Source organism: Hevea brasiliensis, chromosome 5 (genome assembly GCF_030052815.1).
Source record: "Hevea brasiliensis isolate MT/VB/25A 57/8 chromosome 5, ASM3005281v1, whole genome shotgun sequence".
Taxonomy (NCBI): Eukaryota; Viridiplantae; Streptophyta; class Magnoliopsida; order Malpighiales; family Euphorbiaceae; genus Hevea; species Hevea brasiliensis.
Genome location: NC_079497.1, coordinates 4,802,432 through 4,813,380, shown reverse-complemented (window position 1 = coordinate 4,813,380; position 10,949 = coordinate 4,802,432). Strand labels below are relative to the sequence as shown.

The following is a 10,949-nucleotide window of genomic DNA, read 5'->3' as shown; positions in this document are numbered from 1 at the left end:
GCATGATATAATACAAAAATACCAAAGTTAGGCCAAACCCTAACTCACAATTTCAACCTCATACAATCTCAATGTAAATCAACTTATAATACTTATAAATGCATCAACCAACATTATTAAATCACTTTATATACATCATAGTCATTAAAAACCATCACTCACCATGGGTACCAAAAATTCACTCCCCTCATAACTCACCTATTTCTTTTAGTTTCTTACAAATTTCACTTCATTTTAACCTTAACTCAAGGATTAATAAAGGAAGAAAGGAAGATTAGGCACTAACCTCTTGTGACCCACTTCAAACTTTAACCTTTCTTCTTCTTATGGGTATCTAAAGCTTCCTTATGGTGTGGGCTAAATTTTTTGTGAAGTGAGCTATGGGTTTTGGGTGGATTAAGCTTGAGAAATCAAGCTTGGAAGCTTGAATATCAATGGAGGAAATGAAGACCAAGGGTGGCGGCACAATGGAGAAAAAAAGAAGAAGATGGAGAGAAAAAGTTGGTAGGTTTTGTCATCTTATGATATATATATATATATATATATATATATATATATATATATATATATATATATATATATATATATATATATATTATATTTGTGTACTTTAATTTTTTTTTTTTGATTTTTCATAATTCATTTTTCTTTTCTTTTCCTTTCTTTTCTTTTCTTTTCTTTTCTTTTCCTTTTCTTTTCTTCTTCTTTCTCTTCTCATTTTTCAAATTCAAATTCAAATTCATAAAATTAATTTATGTTAATTATTCTATTTTCAAATTTTAATTTGACATTTAAGTCAAAATTCACCTCTAGGGGTGAAATGACCAAAATGCCTTTCATGGTGCTCATCGGATTATTTTTATTTTTTTATACCAATTAATAAATTCTCTAAATTTTATTTTATTTCTCAAAATTTTTCCTATATTTTTTTTAATATTTATTTCATTAATTTATGCCTCCTCACTATAGTTTAAGTGTAGTTCCAGACATTTTAACTGTTCGAACAAACATTAGTTGTCGAAACAGTAAAATGTACAGACTACCTACGGTGAGGGCGTTACAAGAATTATATAAAATGCACCAGGTAATGCCCAAGAAAGATGGTGGAGTCACAATAGTATCACTTAAGTACTACCTCCTTAGATAACATTTCCTAGACATGCACTTCATACAATCCTAATAGAATCAAACCACTGGTAAGTACTGTCTTCCTATAACACTACTACGATACTAAAGATTTATGCTATGAAGGTATAAATAGACAAGAGTCGCCAACCGGGCAATAACCAGGACATATTCAGTGTTTCTTCCAAGGGTCATGGATGGCAACTTACTCCTTGTAAAGTTTCCACAACCGTCATTACCATAGCCCAATGCCTAGGTTCGGGATAGTGGGTACGTAAGGGAAAGGTGTTAGGCACTCCTTACGCCTGGTCTAACCTCGTTAATTCGAGTGTCAGTCCTCTACTAATGATTATAGGAGTCTTGTTTATTATTCATTTATTAAACTTTATCCTAAAAATCCAATGATAATCCTACACATGCAAATAATTCACAAAAGGGTTGTTGTTTACAAATAATTTTCATGCACAAGTAATTCATATCTATGGGGTTGCTAATTATTTAAATGATATTTACCAGATGACTAAAATTAATTTATTATTGAGAATTTAATTTATAAACAAATTCAATTTCAAATAACCCTAAATTTCTATTTAACCTAATTAATTAATTTTTCACCAAGTTACCCTAAGGATAATTAAACTAAATTAATTATGTATATGTGTAATTTATTCTAATATCACATAAGGCCCAAACAATTATAGCCTAATAAAGATTTTTAACATGAAAATTTATTTTACAATTACCAAGTATTAAATTAAATTTATTTTACATGTCAAGATTAGTTTAATTTACAAATAAGATTAATTTTGATTAACAAAGTATTTATTTAAATTAATTACATATAAAAGTCAGTTAAATTAAAAATAAAATTAATTTTAATTTACCAAATAAAAATTCTATTATTACTACAATTTCATGCCAATGGTTATTCGAAAAGTTTATGGCTACTTACCTATTGGTAAATACAGTTGCCATTGGGGCAAGCTACTCTTAAAAAAAAAGGTTTTCTCTTCTAGTATGACAATAATATCCCTGGCTTACTCCCGGTTAGCTCCACATAAGCTCCACGCAAATGCCCTCTTTGGTACTTACCTTAGGGCTACTTACCAATTTTATTTGTAATAAAAAAATAAAGAAACTAAAGAAAATAAAGAAAATAAGAAAATACTAATATCAATTCACATTGATTTCTAACTCTAGTATCCTAAAGGAGTTAAAATTCTTAATCAACTACAACTAACTAATGGTCTAATGATTCAAACAGTTCATAACACCTCTTGAATTAAAAAAAACACAAAAAAAATAGATCAAATATTAATTAAAACCCAAGAACATACAAGAACATACATAAATATACAATTCTCAGATTCTGGCAGATTGATAGTAGCAAGAAATTTAATTTTTGAAAAATAGTTAGACAAGCCTAAAAATCATGAAAAAATTACAGCAGATAGCCAAAACATCATACAACATCATAAAATTTATAAACCAAACAAAACCCTAGGCGAATGGTCTACACAAATTGTAACTTTTTTTAGTAATAGAATCGCAATACTTTTTTATGAAATTTATAACTCACCAACCATAACAGATATGAATGCGAAACTAATTGGAAAAGATTCACAAGATTCCAAACTTAACTTTAGACACCAGATTTACAAAAAAATATTAAGAAACAAGGGAGATATGGGCTCCACAATTTGGGTATCTTGCAAATTAGATTTTATAGGAATCCAAATTTCAAACAGCCATAACTTACAAAATATTAAAGCTTTTTTAGTGATTTTTAAGCCTAAAATTAATAAAATTTCGTTTAGAATATGAATATAATTTTTCAAATTTTTTACAGATTCAGAAAATAACAAAAAATAATAAAAACTTGAGAGACAGAAAATTGAATATGTGCAGAGTTGTGTATCCCCTCAAATTAAACATGATTACATGATCCATATGAATATGTAAGATAAATTAAAAGACAAAGAAGCATAAAATTAAATATTACAGGGCATAGATCTTGAAAAGAAAATAAAAGAACTAATCTTCAAGAAATGTCGCAAGAAAGAAAGAAAGAAGAACTAAAAAAATTTTGACTATTTCTCTCTTTAATTTTTTTTCCTTTTTTTTTCTTTTCTTTTCTTTTTTTTTTTTCTTCTCCTCCTTTTCTCTTCTCCAGTAGGGTATTTATAGGGTTTTAGGAGAGAGGTGTGATAGGGTTTGGAGTTTTAGGGTGATAAAGTTCAGATAACTTAAACAAATAGGATTGCAGAATTTGGGTAAGATTGAGATATGGATGAGGTGTTTCAACCAATAGGAAGAGAGGGAAAGAGGAAGGGGAAGGCACCAATAGGGAGTGAGAAAGAGGTGTGGTAGGGTTTGAAGTCCTAGTGTGATAAGATTCAGATAACTTAAACAACTGTAATTGAAGAATTTGGGTGAGATTAGGATATGGGTGAGCTGTTTCAACCAATAGGAAGAGAGAGAAAGAGGGTGGCACTAATAGGGAGTGAGGAAGAGAGTGGGGCCAAGGGGGAGAGAGAGTTTGTATGGAAGAGGGATAGAGAAAAAGATATTTTCATATTTTAATTTTCAAAAAATAAATTAAATGGGTCATATTTAAAATTCCTAACTAAGCTTTCTTAGGCCAATGGGACCCAATTAAACTTAATTAGATACATTTAAAAACTATCCATATTAAATTTAAACAAAACAAAATTTTATTTAAATTTAATTAAATTCATTTCCCAAAAAAAATATATTATTTTTTTTTTCAAGATCATGCAATGTAATTAATAATTCAGCTACATGTTTCCAATTACATTTTACAGTCATATAATTTTTCATCATCGGATTTCCCACAGCTTCAATACACATACTCATAACAAAATAAGGGTCTACAATTATATATATATGATTTTGATTATTATATAATTTTAGAATAATATAAATTTTATTATTTAAAAAATCACAATATCAATGTATTATACTAACTTCACGGACATGAAAGTAAAAAATAAATATAAACTATATAAAAAAAATTAGATTAGATAACATGATAATACAAGAAATAAAAAATTATTATTGAACTAATGATTGACCATTTATCTGTAAAAAAAAAAATAAAATTTATTAGGCTTGGCTTGATGATGGTGTAATTTTTGATTTGGAGAAATTAATTTGAGTTCATTCTCTTCCTTTCTAGTACAGCAAAGCCCAAATTGGTGTCCCCAATCTTCTTTATTACTAAACAAAAAGAAGCCATCTAACTGTCATAATTTATTGGTGAAACATAATGAGGGTCCTTGGATTGAAAAGAGGAGTTGATATGTTATCGTGTATTTGATTAACTGGATTGGATGAGTCAGACTAATTAACAATTAATTAATTAATTGATTACAATTAAATGTAATAGTGATGTATCCATTTCAAGTGTGACGTAAGCTTCTTTTTACCTTTTTTACTATCAAATTTGGATTACCTCACTTTTAAACATCATTTTGATTGAATCATATTTCGATTTATCATTTATATGGGTCAAAACACAATTGTATTTAAATTTTATTTTAAAAAATTTCTGGGTGAGGCCCAACCTTGCTGTAGCCAATGATTTCTCTTTTTCGAGACTCAATATTCCTATAAATACAGGGAATCAAGTTATATCAAATGTAACCCTCTTAAACGTTAAGCACATACCAGGAGTTAACACTCTTGTTATCTCCCTTGCTCGTATAGAATGGTGGTTTAAATCCTCCCCACATTCATCCTCGTGCTACAGAAATCCTTTTAGTCCTTGAGGGCACTCTTTACATTGGCTTTGTCACATCCAAACCCAATCGCCTTATCAGTGAAGTCTTAAACCCAGGAGATGTTTTTGTCTTCCCAATTGGCCTGATTCACTTTCAGTTCAACATCGCAAAGACCAATGGAGTTGCCATTGCTAGTTTAAACAGCCAAAATCCTTGATTTATCACAATAGCAAATGCAACCTTTGGATCTTATAATCCACCTATTAATCCTGATGTTCTGGCTAAGGCCTTCCAGCTGGATAAGAAAGTTGTCAAAAATCTTCAGGTGAAGTTTGGTGGTATCAACAAGTAGGGTGACATGGGGAAAAAAAAAAAAGGAACAGTAACCTTAATTGCTTGACAATGTTGTTCAATATTCCTTGTTGTAATGCCATGAATAGAATAAAACAATGTTGGGAATATACAAGTGTTGAAGTCCCACATCGGAAAAAGATGGGATGAGTGAAAGACATATAAATGGGAAGGACCTATAGACTCATTGCTTTAAGATTTTGGGTTAGATGCGGTGTCAAGCCCATGAGTGTGCTCTTTCATAAGTCCTATCCAAAATGATTCTTCCACAGGTGCTGTGGGCTCCCTAAATCTCTAACAAACATAAGCTTTCTTGCTATTTTTCAGCAGCTCAGTGGGCCCAAAATTTTAATATCTATTGAAAGTTGCTTGACAATTAAATTGTCGATTCTGATTACTTAGAGAAATAGATTGGACTTAATTTTACTTCAAAATTCAACCCAACTCTTATATTTTGAAGTTAAATTTTGAAGTAAAACAAAGCATGCTCTTAAGACTCAAGACTCTTCATCGCAGATGGAACAGGCTGGATTTATCATGAGTCCCTTCCTAACCAAATTCTCTTGTACTGGAAGGATGTTGTGAATTGCCTTCCATAACACCTTTAGCTTTGGTTGTATTTGAAGGTTCCATGTCTTAGTCCACAAAGCTGAGGGAACTTGGTGGGAATGAGCTGAGGATGTGCTACAGGATGGCTGCCTCTCTTTATTGATCAGAGTTCTATATCCCGACCGGACTGTATATGTACCTGAATTCTCAAAATGCCAAACAAGAGAATCATCATAGCCGGGAGGGGCTATAAGAATGGATAGAATAGCCTTTGCAATTGAAGGATTAAATAAGCTACTAACCAAGCCCACGTTCCATTCCATTCTATCTTGATATGTAAGATCAGAAACAATATTAATAGCAGTTAGGCTTTGTTTGGATAGTTGAAAGAAAATTTAATAAAGTAAGGTATGATAAGGTAAAATATGGTAAGGTAAGGTAATAATTTGTTTTATATTTGACAGGAAGATAAAAAGTAAAGGTAAATAAATATTTAATAACATTATTTTGTTTGAAGAAAATGCATTGAAAAGTAAAGTTAATATGAATATTACAAATATACCATTTTTATAAAACAATTAAAACATAAAAACAAGAAAAAGATAATTTTATATTTTTAAAAATTAAAAAAGGATAATATAGAAATATAAAAATTTTAACCTCACTCAGCTCGCCAATGAAAAATGGAAGGATTTGAAGTGTTTTAAAACCCTCAAAAAACCACCCATTCTATATACCTTCATTCCAAACAACATAAAAATTTCATAAAACCTTATTTTACTTTATGCTCAAAATCCCTCCACCCAAACAATCTATTAGCAGGCCTTGTAACTAAAATTATGCAAACTCGCACCCACGGATTTGACCAAATCAGATTTCCCCTATGTTCATTTGGGTTCCAGGTTCCAGGACATCCCGACCAGCTAGCAAACCTTGCCATATCCAAGAGCTACGACAACCTTTTGTAGCACTCCAAAAAGAGGAATTTGGAAAGTACAAACCTTTGATGACTCTGCTCCACAAGTTGTCATTATCAGTAACAAGCCTCCAGCTCTGCTTTGCCAAGTAAGACAAATTAAATTTCTTGAAATCCTTAAACCCCATGCCTCCTGGAAACTTTGACCAGCATGCCTTAGACCAACTCATCCAAATCAACTTTCTCATTATCCTTTTTTCCCCACCAAAAGTTACATACAAGACTATTAAGCTGATTACAAAAGGATTTTGGGTAGAGAAAATTTGCCATAGAATAAGAAGGAATTGCACTAAGGATAGCTTTTATCAAAATTTCTCAAAGCTTTTGACAGATAATTCATATTTGCAGTCAATTTTTATCAACAAGAACAGACTGGTTTTTTGTTGAATAATAATACTTTTTGTTGAATTGTACATCAAAATTCTTCTAGTCAACAAAAAACTACAAGTCAAGCGAAGAAGTCGCGAGGCAAAAGAAAACTTGAAGGAGGAAGGCTCGCAGGACCAAGCGGAGAGGAATTTCTCTCTCTAGAAATAACTTGCTTATGTGCATTCTCTTTAATTTAAAAAATAATTAAAAATTTATGTTTATGAAGAGCACTATGTTTTCATGCTTTAGACGTATTTTGTAAATTTCTCTTCGGTCGCTTTAGGCAATAATCAATACTTGATTTCTTGGCGGTAACTGCTTCTTGCACCCCACTCGACTCCCTGGAAAATGCGCATTTGTGCCAAGTCTCCTCTTCACATGCCTTCGAACATGCTATCTCACCCTTCCCAGAACCATCGCCACCACTATCCTCCAACACCTCCGCCACCGAAATTCCTCGACTCCCTCCGCCAACAAAGACGCCTACTTTGCCTTGATACACTACGTAACCAATATAGTCCGTCAACATCTATCCTGAACGCACTCTCAACAGGCTCAACCTTCCCGTGAACTCTGAGCTCGTCTTCCGCGTCCTACGCACCTGCTCTGACTCTTCTTCCGAATCTTTACGCTTCTTCACATGGGCCCGCACCTATAACACCCCCACCTCCGTCGAATACGGAGAACTCGTCAAAACCCTTGCTCGCTCAAAACGATATGCTTCGATGTCGAAAATCATTACCCAAATGAAAGAGCAATACCCCCAATTCAGTATTTCCACTGATACGGTGTGTTCTATCATCAAAGAGTATGGGAAACATGGACACATCGATCAGGCCGTGGAGATTTTTAGTAGGTGTAGTAGTTTCAATGGTGAACAATGTGTTGATGTTTACAATGCCTTGCTTTTTGCTCTTTGTGAAGTGAGAATGTTCCATGGAGCTTATGCTTTGATTAGGAGGATCATTAGGAAGGGTTTGGTTCCTGACAAGAGGACTTACATGGTTCTTGTTAATGGGTGGTGCTCCAGTGGGAAGTTGAGGGAGGCACAGCAGTTTTTAGAGGAAATGATTAACAAGGGATTTAATCCTTCTGTGAGAAGAAGAGACTTGGTGATTGAAGGGTTGTTGAATGCAGGGTATTTGGAGTCTGCCAAGAAAATGGTTATCAAGATTACTAAAGAGGGCTTTGTACCGGATGTTAACACGTTTGATTCTTTGATGGAAGCTGTTTGTAAAGTAGGGGAGGTTGATTTTTGTGTTGATATGTATCGTAGTGTGGGCAAGTTGGGGCTTTGTCCTGACATAAACACTTAAAATATTTTGATTCCTGCTGTTTCAAAGGTGGGCAGGATTGATGAGGCTTTTCGGTTATTGTACAATGCGATTGAGGATGGGCATAGGCCATTTCCTAGTTTGTATGCGCCAAGAATCAAGGGGATGTGCATGAGAGGTCAATTTGACGATGCCATTTGTTTCTTTGGTGAAATGAAGGTGAAAGGGCACCCTCCAAATAGGCCTGTGTATACAATGTTGATAACTATGTGTGGACGAGGAGGCAGATATGAAGAAGTAGCCAATTATTTGGTTTAGATTTGACGCCAATTTCAAGGTGCTACGATATGGTTATTGATGGGTTGAAGAATTGTGGGAAGCATGATCTGGGTAAGAGGATAGAACAGCTGGAAGTGTCTCTTTGAAGTGTTTGATTGTAGCAGTTAATTACTACAATTTCTGCATTACGGATGGATTTTGGTAGAAATGTACAACATTGAGCTCAAGGATGATAGAAGTGCTGCTGAATATGAAAGCTGGCTGATTTTGGACAGGTAGATGCCTGTCTATTATTCCCTACTTTTGCAGTTGGATGCCATTTAGTTCTTATTCACCATTTGGAAATGCTCAAATATTAATCTTATTTAAGTTGTTCAGTTTTCCTAAACCTGCCTTTTGTTGCATGTAATTGAGCCTTGGAATTCGGACTTAGTCTTTTTCTTCTTCTTCTTCTTCTTCTTCCTCTTTTTTTTTTTTTTTTTTCCTGAGCTCTTTAGTTCTGTTCAACCTCAAGTCCAATTTCACTATTCATGATTGTTGAAAGCTTGTCCTTGTTAATCTGATTGTGGAGTTGGAATTATATCTCTAATTTGTTTGGCATTGGCACATAGATCAAAACAAATCTACTCTAGTGGTCATTACCAGCAATTCAAATTCTTGGTTCAAATGACTCTGTTGTATGGGATAGTGTTTAGTTGTCCTAATCCTGGTTAGATCAGCTTAAATTCTGGGTTTTTTTTATCTCTAACCTTGATGTACATAGTTGTTCAAACTGGGAAGGGCCTGTATCTGATCATTTGTTAGATAAGCTATCTTTTTTATGATTACTGGTCAATGGTCATTCTCTTTTCTCTAACATCTGAAGTCTTTAGTTGGACTCTCATGTCTTTCCACTTGTTGTACAATGTGGGTTTATTATGAATCATTCGTTTCCAATTTGCTTACTTTAGAAAATTACACGATTGTGTTGTTTGCCTTGGGAAAAAATGAGAGGAAAAATTCTCGCCCTTTTTAGTTTCATGCTTCCAATGATCACCACTATTTGCACTGTCAAATTGAGGGAGCAAAATAGCATAGTTTTTATTTTAGCGATTCTGTTCTGCCAGTTTCTACAGGTATTGATTATCAGTCGCTGCTCAGTCTTCAGATACATCCAACGCTTGCTTTCAGATCAGGTTTAATACCTCCGCCACCTATGATGTTAAGCAATAGATGTGAGACGGGAGAAAGTGAAGTGCTGGCAGATTATTGTGTGAGATCTTCATCTGAACATTGTGTCTCCAGATTGTTCTTGGTGAATTGTTCACATTGTGCTTTTTTCTGCAGCAGTGGAAAGAACTGGGGTTTTGTTCCCAACCACAGAAAGGAGAGCAATAGGAGGAAGTTATGCAGTTTGGACGAAGCTGGCATTGACAGATTCAAGAGTGAATCCAGGGATTGGAGTGTTGCATGAAGAATGAATAGCCTTTGAGGGGATTATAATAGCATTGTTTTTGGGTATATTAAAGCCAATTTCTTGAGGACATCATTTGGTTGTCAATGTGTCTCCAAGTTTCATACATTCTTGAAATTATATGGGTTCGTTGACTATCTGTATGCACTTTTTTTTTTTTTCTCAATTCGTTATTTATAGGTGCTTCTGTTCAAAATTTCCTGTATGCTAGGGCAGCATCCCTGTGTGTTCTGTAAGGCATTGTTTATAGCAGTACCAAGTCCACTAGAAAGCCCCATTCATGAATGATTTGTTTTTAAAAGATTTAAGGTTTTTGCTCAATTTTTACCTTTTTAATCCATCAAATCGGTGGGTTATTCTGGATAGAGTGTTAATAATCATCTCCTTTAGATGTAATGAATGATGACAATTCAAATTCTTAAATTGGACGGAGTTTCAACCTCTTGTTATTTGATATAAAAAGTGCATAAAGACATAAAAATTATTAAAAAAAAAAAAGGAAAAGTCCTGCCATGCCATCAGGGCAAATTCAATAGTTTATTTGAGAAACCACCAAACCAACGAAATATGCATTTTTCTTCTGATAGTAAAAGGAAGGGTGGTTCCATAATCTAGCGAATTAAAGGAATCTTCTTTTTTCTGCCCCCATGCCCTCAAAAATGCTTCAAATGGCGTTGCTAAATCTCTATTTTTACCAAGTATTTGACAATGTCGTGTCTTTTGCAGGTAAAGATGAGGCAAACGGATGATGGTTCAATTTCAAGAGAGTGAAGTAAGCTTCATTTTACTCTTTCTTTTTTTTTTTTTCTCTCAAACTTAGCTTATATGTG

General features: G+C 33.4%; 1 pseudogene; it reads left to right on the top strand.

Moving 5' to 3' along the window:
* Positions 1-7,414: 7,414 nt before the first annotated feature.
* Positions 7,415-8,812, top strand: LOC110673584 (pentatricopeptide repeat-containing protein At5g18390, mitochondrial-like; annotated as a pseudogene).
* The last annotated feature ends 2,137 nt before the right edge of the window (positions 8,813-10,949 follow it).